The 22,946-nt window shown below is 38.3% G+C and overlaps 1 protein-coding gene across 1 annotated transcript in view; it reads right to left on the reverse strand.

The window, feature by feature from the left end:
• HERC1 (HECT and RLD domain containing E3 ubiquitin protein ligase family member 1) overlaps positions 1–22,946 on the reverse strand; it is a 223,057-nt gene that overhangs the window by 197,517 nt on the left and 2,594 nt on the right. The window contains exon 2 of the mRNA XM_049783985.1: positions 9,746–9,836. The gene's annotated coding sequence lies outside the window, so the exon portion shown is untranslated. The remainder of the gene's footprint in view (positions 1–9,745; positions 9,837–22,946) is intronic.

Genomic DNA, 22,946 nt, shown 5'->3' on the forward strand with positions numbered 1-22,946 from the left:
CTGGCTATTGTAAATAGCACTGTAATGAATAAAGGTGTGAGGAAAGAATTTTTGTATTGTATTTTTATGTTCCTAGGGTATATCCCTAGGAGTGGAATAGCTGAATCAAATGGGAACTCAATTTCCAGTTTTTGGAGAAATCTCCATATTGTTTTCCATTAAGGCTGGACTAGATGTCATTCCCACCAGCAGAGAATAAGAATTCCTTTCTCTCCACATCCCCACCAGCACTGATTGTTCTTATTCTTTGTGATGTGTGCCATTCTCTGTGTTGTGAGATGGTACCTCATTGTAGTTTTGATTTACATCTCCCTGATGATTAGTGATGTGGAACATTTTTCCATGTGCCTTTTGGCCATTTGTATTTCTTCTTTGACAAAGTGTCTGTTCATTTCTTCTCCCCATTTTTTGATGGGGTTATTTTTTTCATTTTAAGTTCTGTCAGCACCTTGTATATTTTTCATATTAGTCTCTTATCTGATGGGTATTGGGTGAATAGTTTTTCCCATTCTGTGGGTGGCTTTTGTATCTTAGGCATTATTTCCTTTGAGGTGCAGAAGCTTCTCGGCTTAATATAGTCTCATCTGTTTATCTCTGCTTCCACTTGTTTAGATAATGCTGTTTCTTCACTGAAGATACCTTTAGTTTCAATGTCAGTTATAGCCCCAAGAATAAATACAGTCAACTAATATTTGACAAAGGAGCCCTCTCCCTGCTTACCACCTCACAAATCCTCTTCTATCCTCTCATCCTCTCAACCCTGATCTGTTATCTCTCCCTATTTAACCCTCTATACCCTCAGCTCTTAACTTCTCAGGAACCTGAAACTTCCCCCTCCCCCTGCAAACTGCCAGCTGTTTAACAAAGTGAAAGGACACCCTCCCAGCCTGCCATGTGTTGCCCCTGGGAAGAAGCTGCAGCCACTGCTCCTGCTGACTCATTCTATGCAGCCCTTTTTCTCCCACCTTCCCTCACTGTGAACAGTTGCTTGCTACCAATTCAGCTCTGAAGAGATCCTCAGCTAGAGGACTCCTGATCCCTCACTTCTGCAAACCATTTCTCAAACTCCACTAGATCACGTAGTGGGATGAAACTTTTTATCCCTCCCACCTAGACTATCTCACAAGATTTACTGGGCCCGGAAAGAGAGAAAGACGCAGAATGGTTTCACTCATCTATGGGCTTTAAGAAAAATGAAGGACATTTTTAACAGTATCTCAGAGACAAGAGAGATGAGGGCTGGTAGGTGCAGCTCAGGACATGCAGCTCATCACATAGAGTGATGAGTGCAGTTGCAGAGATGACTACACTGAAAACTATCATAAAATGTGAATGAATGAGGGAAGTAGAAAGCCTGTCTCGAGTACAGGTGTAGGGGGGTAGGGAGGAGGGAGATCTGGGAAATTGGTGGTGGGAATGTTGCACCGGTGAAGGGGGGTGCTCTTTACATGACTGTAATCATACAACTATAATCATGTTTGTAATCACGGTGTTTAAATAAAGATAAAAATAAATAAATAAATAAATAAATAAAATATAAATGTTAAGAACATAAAAAAAAAAAAAAGAAAGATAGCACAGCGGCGTTTGTCTTGCAAGCAGCCGATCCAGGACCAAAGGTGGTTGGTTCGAATCCTGGTGTCCCATATGGTCCCCCGTGCCTGCCAGGAGCTATTTCTGAGCAGACAGCCAGGAGTAACCCCTGAGCAACGCCGGGTGTGGCCAAAAAAAAACAAACAAAAAAAAAAAGATTTAAAGGAGGTATCTATATTTCCTTTGTATATTTCTGTAGACAAATTTCCTTAATATTTATCATTCTTAGTGTTTATTTCCATATGTACAGGTAGCTTCCCCCATCCCTTTTTTTTTTATCTGCTTAGTAGGAAATTCTAGTAAAAAAAAGTCTTCCTGGGATCTGCAGTCAGGTTAAAAACAGGTTATAGAAATTGTTTAGCTTGTTATTTTTTCCTCCATATGCAACATGAGTATCCTATGACATTATTTCTTTTTGTATAGGCACACTAAAATGGGGAAATCTTATGTATAAAAAAGAAGTTCTGATCTAATAGGGATATGAATCCATAAATTTTATACTGCAGGGAAGCCTTTCACCCTGAACATTTGTCATGGGGACTTGACTTAGGCTTCAATTGGTCGGACATCAACTGTCCAACACCATCTTGGATACCCTCCTTGGATCCTGCACGATTTTCTGCAACCACACTAGGAATCAAACTTCCCACAAGGGAGGCCATAATGCCGCTGCTCTGGCACTAACTTGTTCCAGGAAAGGTTTATATGACACCCCAACAAGAAAACAGCAATAACTTGCTCAAAGAGCTGGTTTCTCTGATTTCCCACCTAACAGTCCGATAAAATCAGAAGACACTCTGTGACATACCGAATTTAATACTGTATTTGTGGAAAAAAAACCCAGATCTCTACTAAGAGAAGCCTTACTACAACAACCATGATTGAGTAAGACTTTTCCTGGGACAACCTTGGGGTTGGCAATTAGTATGCATGGAGCTTATAGTCAGTCTTATGACAATATGTGCTTCATGAATAGAGATACCCTGTGTTTTTAGGCCAAATGTATATTGTGTCTAATTTCCCCATGTTTACTGTGCCTGTGCAAAACAAACAAACAAACAAACAAAAAACTCATAAAACAAACAAAAAAAGGCCACACACACATACCCTCATAATTTTATTTTACTTCTATCTTCTAGATAGGATTTCCTGCCTTTTTCATAGAACCATGGGACATAAATCACTTTGTTTTACCACAAATTTCTGCATCTTTCTACAAATTGAAAAAAAAAAAAAGAAGTAGATGGGGCCCAGATGCCAAGTGGTCTCAGGTGCATTGGGTAGGGGGGAAAAAAGAGGTCAGAATTAAATACCTAAGCCAAAGTCAACGACAATAAAATCAAGAGACCCAAATTTTAACAATATAAATATAAAATGGACCTGTTATAATGGTAGACTAAGGGTTTGGGATGCATGCTGAGAACTCCACTAGAGGGAGGTCAACACTGGTGATGAGAATGGCCCTAATTCACTGTCACTGTATATCTGAAATATAACTATAAAGGACTTGTAATTCACAATGGTCTCAATAAACAGTTCAAAAATAAAGTACCATAGAGGGCCCAGAATGAGAGTACAGCAAGTAAGCTGTTTGCCTTGTATACAGCTGACCTGGGTTTGATCCCTGGCGTCCCATATGGTTCCCCAAACCTGCCAGGAATAATTTCTGAGTGCAGAGACCAGGCCTCAAAAACAAACAAAAGCATCACAGGAAGTGACTCTATAAAATAAAACATCACCCTTAAATAAATGACAAAAGGGATAAAATATGCATTGACAATGGTCTATTAACAGGTACCACCTTAAACCAGTGATGCAACTGAGCCTCACCAATAGAAAAGTACAATGTCCAAGAGTCTTTGGGGTGACACAAGATATCTGAACTAAATATTTATTAACTTGAATATATCATCTTAAACAATAGCAAAGTTTCGACGTAGGGCAGAAAAAAAAGAAAAAACAGATGGCCCAGATTGTTTAAGTTAACATCAATTTTTTACTTTTCTTTTTAATTAATAATTTTTAACTGAATCACCATGATACAGTTACACTGGTTCATGACTGAGTTTCTGTTATAAAATGTCCTACACCCATTCCTTCAAGAGTGCACATTTCCTTTTTTTTTTTATTTGTAATACCTTTAAGCACCATGATTACAAATATATTTGTAGTTGGGTTTCAGTTATAAAAAAGAACACCCCTTTCACCAGTGCAACCTTCCCACCACCAATACCCCCATCTTTTGTTGTTGTTGTTGTTGTTGTTGTTGTTTTTGGATCACACCTGCAGTGCTCAGGGGTTATTCCTGGCTCAACACTCAGAAATTGCTCCTGGCAGGCTAGAGGGAACATATGGGATGCCTGGATTCAAACCCACCATCCTTCTGCATGCAAGGCAAATGCCCTACCTCCATGCTATCTCTTCACCCCTCATCTTTTTTTAATTAAAAATTGTTTTAGTGGGGCCAGAGCAATAGCACATTGATAGGGCATTTGCCTTTCACACTGCTGATCCAGGACGGCACTCGGTTCAATCCCCGGTATCCCATATGGTTCCCCAAGTCAGGAGTGATTTCTGAGTGCATAGCCAGAAGTAACCCCTGAGCATCACTGGGTATGGCACAAAAACAAACAAACAAAAAGTCATTTTAGATAAAATCTAATTGTTTTAGATAAAAAATCAAACAGACATTAAATCCAAAACCAGTAAGGAAATGTAATTTATCCTGTATCAAAAACAAATAAACTATGAAAGATATTAGGAGACAAATTTTAATCATATATACTACATATTAGTTGATAATTTATTTATTTTATTTCCCATCCTATGATAGACATGCTTACTATGCTGAAGAATGTCCACTTTTTTGAAGTCATCTAATTTTCCTATATTTGGAAGGACATGGAAACTATTATACTGAGTGAAATAAGTCAGAGGGGGAGAGACAGACAGAACAGTCTCACTCATCAGTGGGATTCAGGAAAAATAAAAGACAGTATGGTAATAATATTCAAAGATGATAGAGATGAGGGCCAGAACGACCAGCCCATGATATGAAGCTTATCACAAAGAGTGATGAGTGCAGTTAAGAAATAACTATACTAACAATTGTCATGACAACGATAATGAGTAAGAGAAATAGAATATTTGTCTTGAAAACAGGCAGGGGATGGGAGAGAAGGGAGATGGCGGAAATATTGCACTGGTGAAGTGGTATGTACATTTTATGACTAAAACTCAACTACAAACGTTTGTAATCATGGTGCTCAAATAAAGATATTATTTAAAAGTATTTTAAAAAAAGAATGTACATTTTTGGGCCCAGAGAGATAGCACAGCGGCGGTTGCCTTGCAAGCAGCCGATCCAGGACCAAAGGTGGTTGGTTCGAATCCCGGTGTCCCATATGGTCCCCCGTGCCTGCCAGGAGCTATTTCTGAGCAGACAGCCAGGAGTAACCCCTGAGCACCGCTGGGTGTGGCCCAAAAATAAACCAAAAAAAGAAAAAGAATGTACATTTTTTAGGAAATCTACATCCAAAGTGTTGAGGGAGGGGCAACAGAACTATGTGAGTACAATCTACTCTCAAACTTAAAGCAAAAGATGCAAGTGCATTTATATACAAAAGTAAAATGTATGTTTGGAGAAAAGAAAATAAACAACTACAGCAAAATGCTATGAATTGTGATCTAGTAAAACAGTACATGAATGCTGACTGTAATATTCAATTTTTCTATCAGTCTGAAAAAAATTCAAAATAAAGCCTGGGGAAAAGGGCAGAAATAGCTAGATCAGGCACAAGTTGAACCCTACTGACACAAAGGAAAAATAAAAGAAAAAATTATATTTTTCAATGAAATAGGTATAGGCATTAGATAGATTTTCCATTGCTACTCATATTCTTCCTAAGGAATTATAGTAATAAGCTCATTTATTCCCAGGATTATCCATATTTAGCAAAGCTCACTTTTGTTTTGTTTTGTTTTGTTTTTGTTTTTGGGCCACACCCAGCGGTGTTCAGGGGTTACTCCTGGCTGTCTGCTCAGAAATAGCTCCTGGCAGGCACGGGGGACCATATGGAACACCGGGATTCAAACTAACCACCTTAGGTCCTGGATCAACTGCTTGCAAGGCAAATGCCACTGTGCAATCTCTTCAGCCCCACAAAGCTCACTTTTAATTTCCTTGCAACATAACCATTTTTCATTAAACAATTACATGATGTCATCTCTAATAACACACTTAAAAGTCTTACTCAAAAAAAGCTGGCAGTGGGCCGGAGCAATAGTACAGCAGTAGAGCATTTGCCTTACATGCAACTGACCTAGGACAGACCTGGATTTGATCACTGGCATCCTATATGGTCCCCCATGCCTGCCAGGAGTGACTTCTGTGTGCAGAGACAAGAGTAACCCCTGAGTAACCCTGGTGTGGCACACACACACACACACACACACACACACACACACACACACACACACACACACACACACACACAAGCTGGCAGAAAAATATTGTTCCCATAAACAAAGGCAATGAGTTGCCTACTCCTCCTAATAGAAAGATAAAAGCCAGAGATCAAGATGACAAGCTTGGGGCTGGAGATAGCATGGAGGTAAAGGTGTTTGCCTTTCATGCAGAAGGTCATTGGTTCGAAACCCGGCATCCCATATGGTCCCCCGTGCCTGCCAGGAGCAATTTCTGAGCATGGAGCCAGGAGTCACCCCTGAGCACTGCCGGATGTGACCAAAAAACACACACACACACACACACAAAAAAAAAAAAAAAAGATAACAAGCTTACATAAGTTTGTGTTTTGTATAAGCTACACAGAAAGAAGATAAAGGGAAGGGAATAGCTTGAGATAGACAACAGTGAAAAAAAAACTAAAATGTTCAACCCATATCTTCATTGTTGTAATATAATAGAAATTCCTGAAGCAAAAAACATTTAGGCAAATGTCTATAATAATATAATGAGATATTACTGGAAAAAAGTTTTGTACTGTAATATGTTTATTATAATGTCTTTAATTGAAGTACTCTGAGTTACAATACTGTTAGTGATAGTTCATGTGTACATAGTTCCAACATCACACCTTTCACCAGAGTACCAACCACTTTCCCCCAAGTTCCCCAAAGCCCTCCCTTTCAACCAAAATTCACTTCTGCAAACACACTTCTATGGGTCAACTTTCCAATTCACTTGCCTTAGGCCCTTTGTTACTCACGTGCTGTGTAATTTAAGTCCCACATATGAAAAGGGTTAATTTTGTATCTATTCCTTTCCTTCTGTCTGACTTCACACAGCATGAAATCCACTAGTTCCATCTGTGCCATGGCAAACTGAATGATTTTGTCCATACTTAGGATTCTTTTTAAGTTTTGGGCCAAATCCAGCAGTGTTCAGGAGATGGTGTGGCCAATGGGACCATAGAGTGCCTCGCATCAAATCCCAGCCTTCTACAGGCAAAGTTCACTGAGTTCTCTCTCCAGCCCCATCTTGGAAATCTTAAATAAACAATGAAGTCATACTATAAAATTTGAATGCAGGAGGAAACTACAAGGGTTTTTTGGTTTCCTTTATCTCACAAAAATCTTTCAGGTTGGCAGAAAATAGAATTTGAAAGTAGCTTCATTCCTGAATATTAAGCAAGATGAATAACATATATTAGATGTACACTTCTCTGAACATATTTATAACCTAATTATACCTAGTTTGGAAGACTTAATATAATGTCATACTTTCCTAAAAGACACGTCTAAGTTGGGCCCGGAGAGATAGCACAGCAGCGTTTGCCTTACAAGCAGCGGATCCAGGCCCACAGGTGGTTGGTTCGAATCCTGGTGTCCCATATGGTCCCCTGTGCCTGCCAGGAGCTATTTCTGAGCAGACAGCCAGGAGTAACCCCTGAGCACCGCTGGGTGTGGCCAAAAAAAAAAAAAAAAGACATGTCTAAGTTGACCTTTAGACTTAATGCAATCCCTATCAAAATTCAAGAAAGGATTTTTTTTTGTCATTAGAGCAAACTTACTTGTAAACTTAGAAGTAAAGGGAAAGGAATTAATAAAGGAAAAATCATCAAATCAGAGCCAATTTTTAAAAAGGGGGAGGCTAGGAAAATAGTACAAGTGTTAGGACATGTCCAACCATGGTTCAGTTCCTGTTACCACATGGGTCCTGAAGACCACCTGGTACCACCTAAGGCCTGCTGAGCCCAGAATCCCTGAGAGGAGCACGTAGGCCTCCTGAGCACTGAGCGCTCACCTCTGAAAATTTAATCCTAAACATATGAACATCCTCTCTTTGGACAAAAATAACAATTAACCAAAAATATTATTATATGGCAATAAACCAGGAAGTAGTATCTAATAAGAATTAACTACAAGTATAACAGCCATAACAGCATAATATAATAGGTCTTTTCACTTCCCATCACCCAATGATGGGATAAACAAGGTAGTCACACAAGCACACTATAAAAGTCCACATACAGAGTGCTATAAAAGAATGATACTTCTATTCTTAATTTTTATTGTATTTGAATAAGTCTTCTAATCCAGTACAATGTGAAATTAAGTTTTTGTTATCAAACTACAAACTATCAATGATGCCAAATTCTACAGAATACAATAAAATGAAACTTTACACTAGTCATTGCTTATGAATTGGTCCCCAGAGCTCAATGTTCTAGCCAGCAATGTGATCCTACTTGGGCAGAGCTGTGCTGGGGATCACCCAGGCTACACTGGGGAGGGTGGGAGGGGAGCTGGGAGCTTAACTTGGGTCCCTGTGAAAGCAAGGCATTTTCCCAGACCTCTGAGCAGTTTCTCCAGCCCTCAATATTCTCTTTTAAGAAAAGAAGAAACCAACTGTATTATGAGAACCTTGTAACCATGGTATTTAATTAATGTAATTTAAAATACTTTAATTTTTAAAATATTACATAAAACAAATATATATATGTATATCTATGTATATCTATATATACATATATATATTTGTTTTATGTAATATATATATATATATATAGTTTTTCTGGGGTCAGAGATTACAGCAGTTACCTTGCATGTGGTTGACCCTGAGTCAATCCCCAGTGCTATCAGGAGCTACACCCCCAAAACAGGACTAAACAGAAGTATGACTGAACACCAGGTATGTTCCAACCTAACTTCCCCAGAAAGTGTTCCAAAATCCAGGATCTCTGGTCATGAAACAAGACACACAGAAATCTTGGGGGGGGGGGGTGTGTAGGTGGAATTTCTAGTAGCTCTAAAAGAAACCGTGAGAACTGCATATTAGAGTTTGAATAGTTACTCTACATGGTAGGGCTCTGTAACAGTTTTCCCTTTTCTCTTTAGTTTTCCCTATAATGTCTAAAATAATATTTTTTACAATAGTGTCTATTTTCATAGTTAAGAGGGAGTTTTGTCCACTTGTTAAAATGCAGCTTTTCTTCCTGGTCTAAATCATATCTCATTACAAAAGCATACTCTACTTTCTCCAATGTACTAGTCACCAAGAAATAAGAAAAGGGGACAGAGCAACAGTCCAGTGGGCAGGGTGCATGTCTTGCATATGGCCAACCAGCACCCCATACAGTTCCCTGAGGCTGCTAGGAGTGATCTCTGAGTGCAAAGCCAAAGTGTAACACCTACCCCACCACCCCCAAGAGATTACGGTAGAGTGCAGGTAAGTGCAAGATCCATGAACACAGGTCAGATTAAAGAACTACTTATATTGTTTGTAGGGTTAGAGGAGCATTTCTCACTTTTCTCAGTCATCCCCAAGATACTCCAATAAGGTGAGAGTAACAATCATAAATAAGAGGCATTATAGCACAAGATTAAGCCTAAGGAGTCAATGGGTAGGATAGGAATTATTGAAAGGAAATAAATTCAGAAGGGGCCATTGTGAGAAAAAGTTGAGAAAGACTGGTTTAGAAAATCAAATAATAATTCATGTAGAAGTGCTTGAATGCAATACATATTGTCAGCTATGATTACTATTATAATAACATCAAATTGCAAGTATAAAAAAGTGGATCACATGATGTGAACTCCAATTCCCTTCTAACCCTAAAAATCAGATAGTAACAGTGCTCCCTTACTTAGTCTTCTACCTGCAACCAATGTGTGTGTATGGGAGTAGCACCTTATTATGGAAATAGTTCCTGGGATGCCATCCTTTTTCTATCTTCACCAGACAGTTGGTCTTCGCATTCTTCTCTGAGAGACTGGATTACCTGAAAGTTAAAGAAAACATGTCTGTTCCCTCCAAACACATTTCAAAGCCCCATAGTCATATCTTACAGTGTTCCAGAGTAGTTATGTAAGCGAAAACTAGAGGCAAGTTCAAATCCTGGCTCTGCTGTGTCACCAACTCAGCAATATCACTGTCAACAATATATGTATGCTATATGCCTCTCCATTTCCACAGCTGATAGAATAACATGGTAACTATTACATAACACTACTGTAAAGATGAAACAAATTACGTAGTATATGTAAAAAAAAAAATGAAGTGTTTGGCAAATAGTGTTATCTGACTCAAGTCTCTCTTTTTAAATCACATATAACTGCTCAAGGGTCACTTCTAGCAATGCTCAGATCCGTAAGGGGCCAGAGATCAGACCAGACTCCCACATGTCAGGTATATGGTCCAGCCCTCTAAGCATCTCTCAGTCCTAGGGCCCTTTTTAATGCTGCTTCTGTGAAAATATAATACCAGGGCCTATGGCATACAGAGCTCAGAGGATGAGCGCCTGCCTTACAGGAGTGAGACAGCAAATTAGACCATTGGTACCTTCCCAGTGTTTAGTGCAATCATGTAGTACTGCTGCACTGATCCCCCATGCCATGACTAAGAGTACAAAGGCGACCAAGTAACCAAACCAAATACAATGGCAACAAGTCCCCACCTAAAAAAAAATGGACTAACTCCAGTCAAACAAAAAAAAAACAAACAAAAAACATATTTAACATAGGAAGATGGAACTAAAGAATTGCCATTTTGTTATCCTTGATGAGTAAGTCTAACCAAAGATCAATAATTAGTAACTCTAGAGAGATAACAAGATTTAGAAAACTCCTGAGGGAACTTAAGCCACTCATGAGATATTTTACTCTCTGCTCACCCTGAAAAATCTATCCATTTACAAGAAATTCAGAACTGCTGATTTATGTGTAATCACAATAATGTGATTCAACAGTACCGAGATCCAGGGGCAAATTTCTCAGGGAACACAATCTGGTTTAAGAAAAATAATTAAGGAAATTAAAAAAGAAATGAACGGGCCAAAGTCAGAACACAGCAGTAAGGCATTTGTCCTGTCCACAGCCAACCAAGGATAGACCAGGGTTTGATTTCATATAGTCCTCTGAGCCTGCCTAGGAACAATTTCTGAGTGCAGAGTAACCCCTGAACACTACCGGGTGGGGCACCCCAAAATTAAAAAAAATTAAGGAAAGAGAGTCTAAAATTAAAAGGAGTACTGGGGGCCGGAGAGATTGCACAGTGGTAGGGCGTTTGCCTTAGAAGGATGATGGTTCAAATCCTGGCATCCCATAAGGTCCCCCGAGCCTGCCAGGAGCGATTTCTGTTTGATATATTTGATATATAATGATATATATTTGATATATCATTATATATAATATATTTTTTCCCTTTAACTTCACCTGTTTTGGTTCTGCTTGGTACAAAAACCTACAAGAAAAGTCTTTTTTTTTTTTTTTGGTTTCTTGGGCCATACCTGTTTGATGCTCAGGGGTTACTCCTGGCTAAGCGCTCAGAAATCACCCCTGGCAGGCTCAGGGGACCATATGGGATGCTGGGATTTGAACCACCATCCTTCTGCATGCAAGGCAAATGCCCCACCTCTATGCCACCTCTCTAGCCCCTTTTCTCTTTCTTTTTTTTTTAAATTGATATGTATAACCTTTAGGTGAACTCCTCCTGGTTTTTTTTTTCTTTTCTATTTTTTCAAACAGAACCACATACTTGAATCATCTTGTTCTGCCTCATAAATTGAGGGGAGGGGAGAAATGGATGGTACCAGGACCAAACAGTCATATGAACACTGAGAAGAAATAAAAAATGATCAGACTTAAACACCAAACCCAAAGTCAACAACAACAGAATAGATACCCAATCTACAACAAGCTATACACAGAGGGGACCAATTACACTAGCAGTCCAGGGGGCAAAGGAGGGAGATAGGGGTGTAGGGAGGACAACACTGGTGGTGGGAATGACCCTGATTCATTGTCACTATTAACTTAAATATTACTGTGAAAGATTCGTAATTCGCTTTGGTCACAATAAAAATTATTAAAAAAACTGGGATTATTGGACACAAACACAAAACAAGAATACACATTCTTTTCTAGTGTACCTTAAATGTTCTCCAGGACAAATAACATATGAAGGCATAACTCCAATATAGCTAAATTTAAAGATATAGAAAGTAGACAATAGTTCCTTCTCTGACTATAATGCCATGGGGGTAGAAATTAAGCATAAAACAAGCATTAGAAAACTTCCAGCATGTAGAAGCTGAGCAAAACACTGCTAAATATTTCCTCCTTGATCAAGAAAATGAAATCAAGGAAGAAATTAAAATATTCTTTGAAACTAATCTATTGTTCATTCAAAACAATAAAGAATGATAGATATACTTTAGCTAGAATCATGAGAGAAGAAAAGAGAAAATGTTCAAATAAATCAAATCAGAGCTGAAAGGGGAGAAATTACATAGGACACTTCAGTAATTCAAAATATAATGATGAGGAGCTACTATGAACAACTTTAAGTTCTTAAGCTGGAGAACCTTAAAGAAATAAAAAGACTCTCAGAGTTTTATCATCTCCAAAGCTAAATAAGGTGAAATAGGAGGCCTAAACAGGCCAATTACAACTAAGGAAATTGAAACAATAAAGACTCTCCAAAGAGGCCGTAGCGACAGTGCAGCTATAGGACGTTTGTCTTGCACGTAGCTGACTCAGGACAGACGTGGGTTTGATCCCCAGCATCCCATATGGTCCCCTAAGCCAGGAGTGATTTCTGAGTACACAGTCAGGATTAACTCCTGAGCATCACTAGGTGAATCTCCCCCAAGAACAAAAGTCCTGGTTCAGATGAGTTCACTAGTTGTACAACGAATCTAGAAATCTAGAATCTAGGGAATGCTGCCTAGTCTAGCCTTCATGAAAAACAATATGGAGATGCTCAAAAAACTGGACATTGAGTTCCTATATGATCCAGCTATATCACTCTTAGGGATATATCCTAGGAACACAAAAACAAAATACAAAAATAGAGCCCGGAGAGATAGCACAGTGGCGTTTGCCTTGCAAGCAGCCGATCCAGGACCAAAGGTGGTTGGTTCAAATCCCGGTATCCCATATGGTCCCCCGTGCCTGCCAGGAGCTATTTCTGAGCAGACAGCCAGGAGTAACCCCTGAGCACTGCCGGGTGTGACCCAAAAACCAAAAACCAAAAAAAAAAAAAAAAAAAAAAATACAAAAATACAAAAATGCCTCTGCATACCTATATTCATTGCAGTGCTACTTACAATAGCCAGAATCTGGAAATAGCCCAGATGCCCAATAACAGAAGTGTGGCTAAAGAAACTGTGGTACATCTACACAATGAAATACTATATAGCCATGAGAAAAAATGAAGTTATGAAAATTTCCTATTCATGAAAGGACATGGAAACTATTATGCTGAGTGAAATAAGTCAGAGGGAGAGAGATAGATACAGAATAGTTTCCCTCATTTATGGGTTTTAAGAAAAACAAAAGACATTATTGTAATAATACCCAGAGATAATAGAGATGAGGGCTGAAAGGACTGGCTCATGATATGAAGTTTACCACAAAGGGTGGTGAGTGCAGTTAGAGAAATAACAACACTAAAAACTGTCATAACAATGGTAATGAGTGAAAGAGGTACAATACCTGTCTTGAATACAGGCAGGGCTTGGGGGTAAGAGGGAGATGGGAGCTTTGGTGGTGGGAATGTTGCACAGCTGAAGGAGGTTGTTTTTTTGTGACAGAGATCCAAACTGCAAACAGGTTTGTAATTTTGAAGAATAAGTATTATATATAATATATAATATAAATATATATGTACATATACATATATATATGTATATAAAAAAGAATTTAGGTAAAAACCTAACCAAAACAACTTCCATTTTCCCCTAACCTCTTCCTTTGAGATTTAAAAACCCACAGGACAGTTGCTTTTGTATCTGACTTGACCTTCCCCCACTTGGGATTTGAGGAGTTGGTTTGAATAAAGAAAGGAGTGCTGGGGGGAGGGGAGAATGTGCACATGGCAGATAAGCAGCACACGGCAAAGAGAGGCCATGAACTAAAAGTAGGTGAACTCCAGTGAACCTTTTGCCTGGCTTGGATTTAATTCTCCGCTGCTACCCTGCTTCATCAGACCCATCTGCCTAGGCATTAGAAACAAGATACCTGGGGTAGTCTCACCAACTAGTGAAAATTTATTTTTTTATTTTACAACTAATGAGTTCTTTTTTTGTTTTGTTTTTGAGCTGAAAGAAAAGGCAGGACATGACTCTAATGCTGAATTTACATGTCATAATTGAAATAAAATTTTTTTTTTTTTTGGTTTTTGGTTTTTGGGTCACACCCAGCGGTGCTCAGGGGTTACTCCTGGCTGTCTGCTCAGAAATAGCTCCTGGCAGGCACGGAGGACCATATGGGACACCGGGATTCAAACCAACCACCTTTGGTCCTGGATCGCTGCTTGCAAGGCAAACGCCGCTGTGCTATCTCTGGGCCCATAATTGAAATAATTTTATTTGGAAATTAATGTCTGAAAGGGCTTTCATCCACAGAGAAACCAAGTCAATGTCAGGCTTTAAGGGTTTTGAGGAACAGTATAGGAACTAGTGCTGCAGGCTACAAATTAATGCCTTCAAGCATATCAACAAGCTGCAGATTGCTATTGGGTCCCCAAGAAGTCAAGATGGCACAGCGCTCGGCTCTTCCAGGATATCCTCCTAAATTGATCTACCAGATGAGAGAGAGCATTACTTAAGAGAACAAAACACCTTTCAAAATTTGGCTTACTGTTATAATGCTCTCAGGTACTCTTCTTTTTTTTTTTCTTTCTCCTGTTTATTATTTTTTTAATTAATATCTTCATTTAAACACCTTGATTACAAATATGATTGTAGTTGGGTTTCAGTCATGTAAAGAACACCCCCTTTCACCAGTGCAACATTCCCATCACCAATGTCCCAAATCTCCCTTTTTTTTTTTTTTTTTTTTTTTTGGTTTTTGGTTCACACCTGGCCGTGCTCAGAAATCATTCCTGGCAGGCTCAGGAGACCATATGGGATGCCGGGATTCGAACCACTGTCCTTCTGCATGCAAGGCAAATGCCTTACTTCCATGCTATCTCTCTGGACCCCAGGTACTCTTCTCTTTATCCAATATCAAGGTGGATTTTCCCTATCTATCTCCACTTTCCACACCACATTTTTGCTCCAACCAATTGATAAGCAACTGTAGAAATCCTTAAGGCATCTATCTAAAAGATCTTTGCTTAGGATACTGCTACAATTCAGGAAGACACTCAGAAGGAACGGGTACAATTCTGTAAGAATCACAATAGCTATGGCTCTATCAAGAACTCTCTGCAAGAGGCAGCAGGATGGGAGTGAGGGTGGGGTGGGACAACAGAAAGGTAACTGGGGAAACTGGTGGTGGGAAATGAACATTGGAGAAGAGATGGGTGTTGTAACATTTTTTAAAGGGAATTCAGCTTGGTGTCATAAAAGACTGTAAGAGTGGCATCTGGGAGTAGATACTAAGCAAATTTGTTCCTGGGATGCAATAGACTGAGAGCATGCTCTTTGCAAGCAGGAGATCAGGTTTAGTCCTCAGCATCACATGGTCCCCTGAGCACCACCAAGAGTAATCCATAAATACAGAGCTGGGAGTATTTCCTGAGCAACAGCAGGTGTGGCCCCTAAATCCCTTCCTCTCTCTCTCTCTCTCTCTCTCTCTCTCTCTCTCTCTCTCTCTCTCTCTCTCTCTCTCTCTCTCTCTCTCTCACACACACACACACACACACACACACACACACAAAGACATTTGTCAATGTCAAGATTTTCTAAGATGGTTAAAAAAAATTGCCACATACTGTCATTCATACAACAAAATTACCCAACAGAATTCTTCAGAACATGTCTCTATAAAACAACATGATTATATTCTCTCTACTTGCCCATTAATAATATTCATAATATTTTGTAATATAAAGATACTTTCATGAATTGAATTACGTGCCTAGAATTTAACAGTCTCTAATAATCTCACAAGAGACCAAAGTAAAGTCTGGCATAAGAAAATGTAAAAACACCATTGTGGGATTATATTTAAGAGTACTACAGGAAATCATTGACAGGAATACCAGTACTCAACAAGCTAAACTCTTCCTGATTTACTCTTACTTACAATATCTAATCAATTATGACTTTCCATTTAAAAAAAGTATTTTGGGTATGATTTTTTAATTTATTAGATACAGTAAGTCATAGTATAAAATTATGTAAATAATATTACAATCACTGCTATCTTTATAGCTAGCCCTGTGGATTTATGGTACTTCCAGAATTTATCATCAGCAGATTTAGCACATAAGCACTCCAGCTTATTAAAGACACTAGGAGTGCCTGCCACTAGGAATTTTATCTTGTATACAAAAGCCCATTCCTGCCTTTCAACTCCAAAATAAAAAATATGCCAAACCAGCAGATGGACAGAGAGAGAGAGTGAAAGCAAGAGAGCAAGCAAGAGCAAGCAAGAAAGAAATGATAAAAAAAAAAAGGCAGTTACAAGAGAGCAACAGTGTGTTGGGGGGTGGGGATGGGATTAAACAATTGAAATATACCAAAAATTTTAAATACATAGATTTTTCACAAAATAACATCATATTCTGACAATTATCATTAAACTGATTCTATAAATTTATGTTTAACTTTATTTCTCTATAGGGAATCCCTTAAGAGTTTTAAGTCACTCTTTATGTCTCAACTAAATAAAGCAATTCAAACTGTTTTTAAAATGAACCAGGGACAAGTGACATGTTAAATGTGCATCTACATTTTACTACTACCATATTTTATATCAGTTTTTATAGAAGCCAATAGACATTCTAGACTCCAAGAGTAAGCCCCATCCCCCGTTAATCTATAATACAACTAAGAGAACATCAGTATTACTGCAGCATGCTAGGTTTTAATTAAAATACTGATGGGTGAGTAGGGGTGTTCTTGGGTCACACCCAGCAGTACTTGGGGCTTATTCCTGGCTCTGCATTAGGGAATCACTCCTTGCAGGCTAGGGTTACTATATATATTGCTAATGATGAAACCCAGGTCAGCAGCATGCAAAGGAAGTGCCGTACTTGCTATATTAGCCCCAAAATGTTGGTTTTTTTAAATTCCAGATTATGCTTCTCAAGACTTTAGATTTGGAGACAAAGAGATAACACAGTGATAGGGTGTTTACTTTGCACATGGTCGACCAAGGACAGACCCGGGTTCAATTCCCAGAATAGCATATGGTCCCCCGAGCCTGCCAGGAGCATTTTTTTGTTTGTTTGTTTGTTTTGTTTTTTGGGTCACACTCGGCGGTGCTCAGGGGTTACTCCTGGCTGTCTGCTCAGAAATAGCTCCTGGCAGGCTCGGGGGACCATATGGGACACCGGGATTCGAACCAACCACCTTTGGTCCTGGATTGGCTGCTTACAAGGCAAACGCCGCTGTGCTATCTCTCCAGGCCCGCCAGGAGCATTTTTTGAGAGCAGAGCCAGGAGTAACCTCTGAACATCACTAGGCGTGGCCCAAAAACAAAACAAAACAAAACAAAAAAAGACTTTAGATTTAAATCAGAATACACACCTACGACACTTAAAATTATAAACACACTGTACTTCCTTAAAAGTCAATTTTTCAGTATAGTAGTACAAGATGTCAATTATAATTCTCATTGTTAAATACTCACATAATAAAGTTTGGGGTTTTTTTGTTGGGGGACTACACATAGTGGTGCTTAGGATATTACTGTTGAGCTACAAGTCCCCCTAGCCCTGTTCTGTTTTTGCTTATATAGAATCTTGTTATATTCTTTTGCATGTACTCCTTCCTTCCTGCTCTAGGGACTTTATTCAAGACTTAATCAATGCCTGGAATGTACTGATTGCTTGCTCTTTTACATTTTAGTTTTTCTCACTATTGAAAAAACTAAAATGATCATCTAAAGTCTTCAAAACAAAAGACCAAGCCCACAATGGATTCATCAGTGAATTCTTTCAAACCTTTAAAGAGGAACCTACCGCCAATCCTTCTTAGGCTCTTCTAGAAAAATGAAGAAACAGAAAACACCCTCAAATATTCCTATGAATCTATGCAGCTAACATCAATCATCCTGTTACCCAAAGCAGATAGACACCACCAAAAGAGTAAGAGATAGAGAGAATTATAGGCCAATATACCTGATGAACACAGATGTAAAGGTCCTCAACAAAATACTACCTAATAGAAACCAACAATACATCAGAGAGGTAATGTACACCATGACCAAGTTGGATTCTGCCCAGAGATGAAGCAAAGATAAATAAATGGGGCTGCATTAAATCTGTATCTCAAAGGAATCAATAACCAAAATACAAAGAACAGCCCATGAAGTGGGAGAAACTATTCACCCAATACTCATCTGATAAGGGGTTAATATCTAAAGTAAAGCTGATAGAGCTTAACAAGAAAAAAATCTAACTCCATTAGAAAAAAGTGGAAGAGATAAAAAGAAACTTTCTCAAAAAGAAATACAAATGGCCGAAGAAAGATGAATAAATGCTCCACATTATTAATCATCAGGGAGATAGAAATCAAAACCATGAGATATCATCTCAGACCAGAGACTGGCACACATCAAAAGGAACAAGAACAACCAGTGCTGGCATGGATGTAGGGAGAAAGAGACTCTCATTCACTGTTAACTGGTTCAGTCTTGTTGGAAAACAGCATGAACATTCCTCAAAAAACAAGAAATTGAGCTTCCATGCAATACCTGGAAATATGCCCTAGGTGTCAAAATCATTATGGAGAAAAATTATCTGCACTGCTATGTTCATTGCAGCACTATTCACATTACCAAAACTCTGTAACAACCCAAGTGACAAGAACAGATGAGTGGATAAAGAATCTATGGTACTTCTACACAATGGAATATGTAGCTGTTAGGAAAATGTAGTTATGAAATGTTCTTATACATGAATAGACATGGAAAGTATCATACTAAGTGAAATGAGTCAGAATTTATCTGCAAATGATACTCATCTGCAGAATTCAAAAAAATAGTGTGAGTATAATACCCAAAGACAATAGCAATGATGGGGTGGGGAGTGCAGTTAGGAAAGAGAATGGATCACTATGACAATAATAGTTGGAAATGATCACTCTAGACAAGAACTGGGAAGTGAAAAGAAGTAAAGTGATATGTATCATGCTCCTTCAGTAACAGTATTGCAAATCACAGTGCCTAAAAGAAAAAAAAGAGGGATAGAGAAAGGAAGAAAGAGAGGAGAAAAGTGTTTGTCATAGAGGCAGGCTGGGAGTGGGAGATAAGAAGGAAACTGGAGAAATCAGTGGTGAAAAATGAACACTGGTGAAGGGATGGGTGTAGAACATTGTATGACTAAAACTCAACTATCAACAACTTCTTAATTCTATTTCATGGGGATTTGATTTTTTAAAAAAAAGATGGATGACTCTTGAAAAAAGGTTGTGCAAAGTAAAATAAATACAAAAGTTCATTTAATATAATTCTTTTTATTATATGATCCTATTTCATGAAATGCCCTGAATACAGAAACTCATATAGAAAGTAAAAAAAAAATGTTTACTAAGGTAGAGAAAGAGAAAATAAGTGACATTTTATGGATACAGGTTTATTTTTAGGGTGATAAGGAAAAATGGTAATGACTACACAACCTTATACAATTAGTACAATTTTAGTACAAACTACAATAGAGATTTGGAATAGAGAATATGATTTATGTGACAATAAAAATTTTGAGGAAAATAAATAAAGAGAATAAGCACAAACTGAAAATTTGTTTTGTTTGGTGACCACACCTCGCTGTGTTCTGGCCTTATTGCTAGCTTATGGGATCATATGTGATGTTGGAGAACGAACTCAGGTTAGCTGGATACGAGGCAAGTATTTCACCAACTGTACTATATCTCTCTAACCTCACAACCAGTTCATTTATATCAAAAAATATAAACAGAATGGGCTGGAGAGATTGCACAGCAGTAAGGCGCTTGCCTCGCAAGAAGCCCATTCAGGATGGACGGTGGTTCGAATCCTGGCATCCCATGTGGTCCCCTGTGCCTGCCAGGAGTAACCCCTGAGTGCAGCCTGATGTGACCCAAAAAGCTAAAAATATATTTATATATACATGTAATATATCTAATGAAAAACAAGAAAAAATATATAAACTGATAGACTAAAAATCAAACAGACTTGGGAAAAGGGTAGTAAGGGTAAGGAGTGACATTTTCTGATAATATCATTTTAGTAGTAGTAATACCTGGTAATAGTAACAATTCATAAAACATTTAAAAATACACAGATAATAAAAACTAACCAACAGGGGCAAGGAGATTGTTCAAAGAGCGGAGCACATACCTTGCATGTGAAATTCTTGAGTTTGATCAAATAGCACTGCACAGTCTCAGGACACCACCAGTCCTGCTTACTTCAGAACAACTGATCCCAAGCAGCAGTTTACTACTGGCTCCAAAATAGAGCCATCAGACCTGCAAAGCTGACACCTAATGTGGCCTCCAGTTACTGAGCACTACTGGGAAAACCCAAAAATAAACGAATGAAATCAGCCAGAGTTGGGAGATCCAAACTGAATACAAAGAGCAAGACAAGAAACTGCATTACAGACAAGTAACAACTAAGGTTATGGGGAAGAAAAGAATGAGCAATTCTGGAAAAAGTAATATTTGACTAGATATGTAATGCTAAAAACTAAAAATCCTATACAAATACGTTACTGAATTGTCAAATATGTTTTTCATAAAGACATGGATAGCTATGTGTACCTATTAAATGTTTATCTTAAAAATGAAAAAACAAAGTAACTAGACCTAGGTTTTTCCTTGTCAGAAAGAAAATTATAAATAAGAGGAAAAGCAATAATGAAGACTGTGATATCAGACAGCAGTAAAAGATAACAATTTGAGTGCATAGCTCATCAAAAACATAATCAAACATGGAACTGAATGAGTTTATGTTCACACAAAGGTATGTGTCTATATACTTGCTACCATCAACTTCTGAGCATACTGGGCACCCACATCTTGATCTAAATTTTATTACTTAATATAAAGAAACACAACTCCCTGGAGAAGTTGCTGATTCCAAGACTGAAAAAAAACAAATGTACAAAATGAATATAACCTCACCAGCAGTGCCAAAATTAAGTGCCCCCCACAGAGTGGGGGCCAGTCTAAAAGAGCTGAGCTCTAAGAGCCAGAGCTAAGGATTCAGAGCTTTAGCACAATGTTATTCAATTATAACTCATACACAAAATAAAAGCTTATGAGATCATATTTATGTAATACATTATAGAAGGGATGAAGTATTCCTTAATTCCAATAATAAATGTTAAAAAAAAAAAGGCAAATGCAAGGATGCCCACAGTAATAACCATTGCACACAATGTCTACCATCAGTGGAAGAAACTGTCAGAAGAAAATCATTCTGCATAGTTTCAAAGTATCTTACAATGGAGTATCCAGCAGGGCCAGTTTAAGAAAGCAATCAACTGGAAACATCACCTCCTCATGTAATGCACTGAGAGCGCCAGGTTATTTTGCTGGATAACTTACAAACATATATATAATTGATTTAATTGTTTAAAAGTTGCGAAAAAAAACAAAATGAGAAAAATATTTCAAACTACACTGATTAAGCGGCTTCCCCAATAGTATTGGGGCCTACTCCCTGTTTTGTACTTGGAGGTCATTCCCAGCTGTGTTCAGGTGACTTGAGATGCTGGGGACAAAATCTGGGCTTCCCATCACAACCCCCTTGTTGAACAGTACTCATCAAAAGGCCATGAAAGACAAGAAAACTGAGGAACTAGGACAGTCTGGAGGAGAACAAGAAGACATCATGACACATAATGTGGGAACCCAGACAACATGCTAGGATAGAAAGATAGCATTTCATAGCCTTGGTAGCTCTCCCAAATACCACCCAAATGTGATCTTCCATGGTGGCCTCAAAACATCATTGAGGTAGTCCTGGTGACTACAGGCACTACTGGATCATATCGCTGAACCATCTAGACCACAGAGATAGGACAAGTAGCACCAAGAGTAGCTAAGTGTCACTCAGATCTCCTGCTTAGTAGACCAAAATTAGTAAGTTTTTAATGACATAACCAATTTTTGTTCTGAAATGATAGCCTGTAGAATAAATTTGTAGTAATACATTTAACTTGTTAAGTCAGCTTTATTTACCTTAAATAATATTTTAGGTGTCGGAGCAGGCAGTGTGCTTGCTTTGCATGTGGTCTACCCAGATTCAATCCCCTGGCATCCCATATGCCTTCCAGAGCACTGCCAGGAGTAACCCCTAAGAATTTCCAAGTATGGCCCCAAACCAAAAAGTATAGAAATTATTTTAACAAATTGTAGTGATTTTTTTACTTATAGTTGTCCCATTTTTAGAAAAAAATTTCATATACCTCCTATCACAACATTATTATTTTTTGAATTTAAAAGGCCTGATTGTAAAAGATCAGTTGTTCAGTGCCTTTTTATCTGGTTTTTTGTTTGTTTGTTTGTTTGTTTGGGCCACACCCAGTAGCACTCAGGTGTTATTCCTGGCTCTGCAGTCAGAAATCACTCCTGTCAGGCTCCGGGGACCATATGGGATGCTGGGAATTGAACCTGGGTCTGTCCTGGGTCAGCTGTGTGCAAGACAAATGCCCTACCTCTGTACTATCCTTCTAGCCCTCAATGTGCCTTTTTAAATTTTCAAATGTTAAGAAGCAACTTATTCTTAGAAAAAATTGTGCCATTAGAATTACATTCTATTTAAATTTAATTCCTCTATTGACAAGTCTGGTTCAATCAACAAGGGTCTTTGAAATTCCTTTATCAAACAAATTTCGGGTACCTATATTAACAAGCAGATTAAGCAATGCATTTACCTCTGCTTCCCCCTCCACATACCACAGCATTAGGAATGAAATATAAATGGGAAATATAATTGGGAAATATAAA

Source organism: Suncus etruscus, chromosome 1, assembly GCF_024139225.1.
Source record: "Suncus etruscus isolate mSunEtr1 chromosome 1, mSunEtr1.pri.cur, whole genome shotgun sequence".
NCBI lineage: Eukaryota > Metazoa > Chordata > Mammalia > Eulipotyphla > Soricidae > Suncus > Suncus etruscus.